The following is a 7,202-nucleotide window of genomic DNA, read 5'->3' on the forward strand; positions in this document are numbered from 1 at the left end:
ATAATACAATACTAACATAGTTTCCATAAAGTACTGCTATCACATAAGAAAACAAAAGATCTAGATGATGACCCAAGAAACAACTTCCATGTATATAATAACAATCTATTGACCATATGGCGGCTTTTGCATCACCCTATCAAAATCATGTGCCTTCAAACACGAGAGCAGAATGTCGACACGTGCTTCAACATGTTCCAAGATCCTCTTGATGATCTCATGGACATCTGCATCAGCCGAATTGGAATCAAAGTTGTCAGCCACCAGCTTCAGCTGAAAAAGAAACATCAGTGTTCAAGGCGTCTATCTTAGGAGTCCCCACATTTCACTACTTGCAAGACCAAGATGATCAAATTCCCTTTACTTCATAAGAATGTCTGGATCGCTGGCACGATCGAAATCTTTGCTAGTACCCTCCTTTGGCCGAATTCAAATTTGCATCAGATCTTGGTGCCCATACCTTTGGTATATGCGGGTAATTTTTTGCCAATATGTCGTGCATTGCACATAGCGTCCTACTGTACAGGGGTACTTCTACATATCTTCGTCCAAATATAGTTTAATTTATTTCAGTTTGGATTCAATTTGTTTCAAAATTGTATGGTATACCATTTGTATTGGTAGGAGATGCAGCTTTGAATTTTAATAATTGTTTCTAGGTGCCACACTTGCAGGGTACAGTCGATTTTATCCAATGTTTCATGTCTTGACATATCCTTTTCGTAATGGAGGTTGAGACCCCCAGCCTCTGCATCAAAATGATGCACATGAATTTTTTTAGTATGGAATTCAACAAAATCTGATAAGATGCAAAAATCAAACCTTGGACAAATATGACATATGCTCACTTGGGTAGAAAGCCAATCAAACTGATACAAATTAGATTGCAGAGTCCTTGCATGTTAAACTATATATTGCCAAACACCACATATATTAAGGGATACATATTAATTTCGATACTACAACTTTTATGATAGAAGATTTGTAACAACAAACGTTGTGGGCTGTGGCTTCCCTCCTCAATCTACTCACTTGTCTCATCAGCAATAGTCTCCACCTCTCTACATGCACATATGGGTACACCTTCTTCACACCCGAAGAAGATTACTGGAGTTTCCTGTCATGCTCCGCCACTTGTAGTAGGTGTGCTCCTTTTTCAGAGATGAATTCTCTTTTAGGATGGAGATGTTCTCCTTTTTCAGAGATGAGTTCTCTTTTAGGATGGAGATGTTCTCCTTCGATAGAGATGAGTTCTCCTTTGATAGAGATGAGTGCTCATTCAAGAGTACGGCATACTCATTCCATAGCTTCACAGCACGGTTTACCAGATGTGCGTTCACATCTCGGAGCTTGGACGCATGGTCAATCAACTCGCGCGACTCATCCAGGAGCGACCGCCGGATTACTTGCATAGACGCTTCATGTTGTCGTCCTTCATTAGATGGTAGATTCACAGAGCGACCCTGTGTGACACATGATATTATACTAATAAAGTGCAAGACTGTAACTTCAATAGTAATATAGTACTCCGAAAGTTTCAAGGACTTAAACTTCAATACTCATAGTAATATGTACAAGACCAACTTCAATAGTAATTGTAATATGTATAAATTTCAATTGCAATACTGTAGTAATATGAGTACTCCGGAGCTTGGAGCAATAAAGTTTCAAACTAAGAACGAAACATGAACTAATAAAGTTTGCCCTATGCATAAATCGATGGAGAGGCTGGATCTCCAGTTCGAAAGGGGGGAAAAGACTGCAGTGAAGTTTGAAGTTTGCATTGAAGTTCGAAAGTGGTAATGAAGCTAGTATTAGTGCAGTAGAAATCCTTTGTGGCTTGTTTGGTTGACGTGTTTTCACATGGTTCAGTGAGTAATATCTGGGTCTTTCTTAATAAGAACACATTTTATCTGTTTGGCAGGAGAGTATTGGACAGGATCAGAGTCGCGGGGATCCTCAGGAAACACTTCCACGCACGTCGGGTGGACGTGGAACCGCAACACCTCTCTGCTCTCGCGTTTCTGGTCGTTGCACATACGTGCTCCGATTGCTGCTTCTCCTTCCAGGCCTCCACCTGGTCTAGCATGGATCAGGCTGAGGGATTGATTCCAATGCAAAATTACAAGTCCTGATGCCTGCTGGCATGGATTACGTGAATAGAATTTGGACGCTTCACTAATAAGGCCCGAGGAACCCCTCAAAAAATAAAACTAATAATGCCCAAGGCCAGGCTATCTCTCAGGTTGTCCTGATCTGCCGCAAATACTCACGCCAAAACATGGTGAATGAAGTATTTTGCACCAAATCCCCTCCAAATAATACTCAGTAGGGGGCTAAGTAGTTTTAAACCAATGATTAAACTACATGAACCACTGACCTCGAAGCTCTTCTCCTTGGAGAGGACCGACTCCCCGGCGACGGCGAGGTTGTCTTGCGACTGCAGCAGGACTGTCACGTCTGAGCCCACGAAGAGGTCGTTGATCCGCTGCCGCATGGTGGGCACATCAGACTCAACGGCGAGGCCGCCATGCGCCTGCTGCAGCTGCTGTGGTGGGGCGTGCGAGTTGGCGGCGAGGTCCTGTAGTTGCTGCTGGGGGATTACGACGGTGGGCCGCACACTGATGACCCACAAGTATAGGGGGTGTATCGTAGTATTTTCGATAAGTAAGAATGTCGATCCCAACGAGGAGCAGAAGGTGTTGACAAGCAGTTTCGATGAAGGATTCACTGTAAATGCTCACAGACAAGCCGGTTTGTTTACTTATAATGACCAAACGTTCTCGAGGACACACGGGATTTTAGTCTAGTGCTTTCGCTACATACGGCTAAATAATCTTCATTGTTATGATAAGTATGGTGCGTAATGTAATCAACAACTACATCCTTAGACATAGCATCAATGTTTTATCCCTAGTGGCAACAGCACAACACAACCTTAGAACTTTCTGTCACTGTCCCAGGTGTCAATGCAGGCATGAACCCACTATCGAGCATAAGTACTCCCTCTTGGAGTTACAAGCATCTACTTGGCCAGAGCATCTACTAGTAACGGAGAGCATGCAAGATCATAAACAACACATAGCATAACTTTGATAATCAACATAACAAGTATTCTCTATTCATCGGATCCCAACAAACGCAACATATAGAATTACAGATAGATGATCTTGATCATGTTAGGCAGCTCACAAGATCCGACAATGATAGCACAATGGGGAGAAGACAACCATCTAGCTACTGCTATGGACCCATAGTCCAGGGGTAGACTACTCACACATCACACCGGAGGCGACCATGGCGGCGTAGAGTCCTCCGGGAGATGATTCCCCTCTCCGGCAGGGTGCCGGAGGCGATCTCCTGGATCCCCCGAGATGGGATCGGCGGCGGCGGCGTCTCTGGAAGGTTTTCCGTATCGTGGCTCTCGGTACTGGGGGTTTCGTCACGGAGACTTTTTATAGGCGGAAGGGCAGGTCAAGAGGCGGCACGGGGCCCCACACCACAGGGCCGCGCGGCCAAGGGGGCCGCGCCGCCCTATGGTGTGGCCCCTCCGTGGCCCCTCTTCGTCTCTCCTTCGGACTTCGGAAGCTTCGTGAGAAAATAGGCCCCCGGGCTTTGATTTCGTCCAATTCCGAGAATATTTCCTTACTAGGATTTCTGAAACCAAAAACAGCAGAAAACAAAGAATCGGCACTTCGGCATCTTGTTAATAGGTTAGTTCCAGAAAATGCACGAATATGACATAAAGTGTGCATAAAACATGTAGATAACATCAATAATGTGGCATGGAACATAAGAAATTATCGATACGTCGGAGACGTATCAGCATCCCCAAGCTTAGTTCTCGCTCGTCCCGAGCAGTGGTAAAACGATAACACGATAATTTCTGGAGTGACATGCCATCATAATCTTGATCATACTATTTGTAAAGCATATGTAGTGAATGCAGCGATCGAAACAATGTATATGACATGAGTAAACAAGTGAATCATATAGCAAAGACTTTTCATGAATAGCACTTCAAGACAAGCATCAATAAGTCTTGCATAAGAGTTAACTCATAAAGCAATAATTCAAAGTAAAGGCATTGAAGCAACACAAAAGAAGATTAAGTTTCAGCGGTTGCTTTCAACTTGTAACATGTATATCTCATGGATATTGTCAACATAGAGTAATATAATAGATGCAATAAGCAAATATGTAGGAATCAATGCACAGTTCACACAAGTGTTTGCTTCTTGAGGTGGAGAGAAATAGGTGAACTGACTCAACATTGAAAGTAAAAGAATGGTCCTCCATAGAGGAAAAGCATCGATTGCTATATTTGTGCTAGAGCTTTGATTTTGAAAACATGAAACAATTTTGTCAACGGTAGTAATAAAGCATATGCATCATGTAAATTATATCTTATAAGTTGCAAGCCTCATGCATAGTGTACTAATAGTGCCCGCACCTTGTCCTAATTAGCTTGGACTACCGGATCATCACAATGCATTGTTTTTACCAAGTGTCACAAAGGGGTACCTCTATGCCGCCTGTACAAAGGTCTAAGGAGAAAGCTCGCATTGGATTTCTCGCTATTGATTATTCTTCAACTTAGACATCCATACCGGGACAACATAGACAACAGATAATGGACTCTCTCTTTTATGCATAAGCATATACCAACAATTAATAATTTTCTCATTTGAGATTTGAGGATTGTTGTCCAAAACTGAAACTTCCACCATGGAGCATGGCTTTAGTTAGCGGCCCAATGTTCTTCTCTAACATATGCATGCTTAACCATATGGTGGTAGATCTCTCTTACTTCAGACAAGACGGACATGCATAGCAACTCACATGAAATTCAACAATGAAAAGTTGATGGCGTCCCCAGTGAACATGGTTATCGCACAACAAGCAACTTAATAAGAGATAAAGTGCATAATTACATATTCAATACCACAATAGTTTTTAAGCTATTTGTCCCATGAGCTATATATTGCAAAGGTGAATGATGGAATTTTAAAGGTAGCACTCAAGCAATTTACTTTGGAATGGCGGAAAATACCATGTAGTATAGGTAGGTATGGTGGACACAAATGGCATAGTGGTTGGCTCAAGTATTTGGATGCATGAGAAGTATTCCCTCTCGATACAAGGTTTAGGCTAGCAAGACTTATTTGAAACAAACACAAGGATGAACCGGTGCAGCAAAACTCACATAAAAGACATATTGAAAACATTATAAGACTCTACACCGTCTTCCTTGTTGTTCAAACTCAATACTAGAAATTATCTAGACCTTAGAGAGACCAAATATGCAAACCAAATTTTAGCATGCTCTATGTATTTCTTCATTAATGGGTGCAAAGCATATGATGCAAGAGCTTAATCATGAGCACAACAATTGCCAAGTATCACATTACCCAAGACATTTATAGCAATTACTACATGTATCATTTTCCAATTCCAACCATATAACAATTTAACGAAGGAGAAACTTCGCCATGAATACTATGAGTAGAAACCAAGGACATACTTGTCCATATGCTACAGCGGAGCGTGTCTCTCTCCCATAAAGTGAATGCTAGGATCCATTTTATTCAAACAAAACAAAAAACAAAAACAAACCGACGCTCCAAGAAAAAGCACATAAGATGTGATGGAATAAAAATATAGTTTCAGGGGAGGAACCTGATAATGTTGTCGATGAAGAAGGGGATGCCTTGGGCATCCCCAAGCTTAGACGCTTGAGTCTTCTTAGAATATGCAGGGGTGAACCACCGGGTGCATCCCCAAGCTTAGAGCTTTCACTCTCCTTGATCATGTTGCATCATACTCCTCTCTTGATCCTTGAAAACTTCCTCCACACCAAACTCGAAACAACTCATTAGAGGGTTAGTGCACAATATAAATTGACATATTCAGAGGTGACACAATCATTCTTAACACTTCTGGACATTGCATAATGCTACTGGACATTAATGGATCAAAGAAATTCATCCAACATAGCGAAAGAGGCAATGCGAAATAAAAGGCAGAATCTGTCAAAACAGAACAGTTCGTATTGACGAATTTTAAAATGGCACCAGACTTGCTCAAATGAAAATGCTCAAATTGAATGAAAGTTGCGTACATATCTGAGGATCATGCACGTAAATTGGCTTAATTTTCTGAGCTACCTACAGGGAGGTGGACTCAGATTCGTGACAGCAAAGAAATCTGGAACTGTGCAGTAATCCAAATCTAGTACTTACTTTTCTATCAACGGCTTAACTTGGCACAACAAAACACAAAACTAAGATAAGGAGAGGTTGCTACAGTAGTAAACAACTTCCAAGACACAAAATAAAAACAAAGTACTGTAGCAAAATAACACATGGGTTATCTCCCAAGAAGTTCTTTCTTTATAGCCATTAAGATGGGCTCAGCAGTTTTAATGATGCACTCGCAAGAAATAGTATTTGGAGCAAAAGAGAGCATCAAGAGGCAAATTCAAAACACATTTAAGTCTAAAATGCTTCCTATGCATAGGAATCTTGTAAATAAACAAGTTCATGAAGAGCAAAGTAACAAGCATAGGAAGATAAAACAAGTGTAGCTTCAAAAAATTTAGCACATAGAGAGGTGTTTTAGTAACATGAAAATTTCTACAACCATATTTTCCTCTCTCATAATAATTTTCAGTAGCATCATGAGCAAACTCAACAATGTAACTATCACATAAAGCATTCTTATCATGAGTCTCATGCATAAAATTATTACTCTCCACGTAAGCATAATCAATTTTATTAGTTGTAGTGGAAGCAAATTCAACAAAGTGGCTATCATCATATATAGGAGGCATATTGTAATCATAAAAGAAAATTTTCTCCTCAATGCTTGGGGGACTAAAAAGATCATGCTCATCAGAGCCAGCTTCCCCAAGCTTAGAATTTTCCATAGCATTAGCAACAATGGTGTTCAAAGCATCCATAGTAATAACATTCCCATTAGCATGCATATAAAGTTCCATGGGTTTTTTAATTCTCTCTTCAAACACATCATGTCCTAATTCAAGATAAAATTCATAAAGATCTCTCATATTTTTGTGGTTTTCCATTATGCTTAACTAGTGAAATAAAAACATGCATGATATTAAGTAAAGTAAAACAAGTAACTAATTTTTTGTGTGTTTTTGATATAGCAAACAAGATAGCAAATAAAGTAAAACTAGC

This window comes from Lolium perenne, chromosome 6, assembly GCF_019359855.2.
Source record: "Lolium perenne isolate Kyuss_39 chromosome 6, Kyuss_2.0, whole genome shotgun sequence".
Taxonomy (NCBI): Eukaryota; Viridiplantae; Streptophyta; class Magnoliopsida; order Poales; family Poaceae; genus Lolium; species Lolium perenne.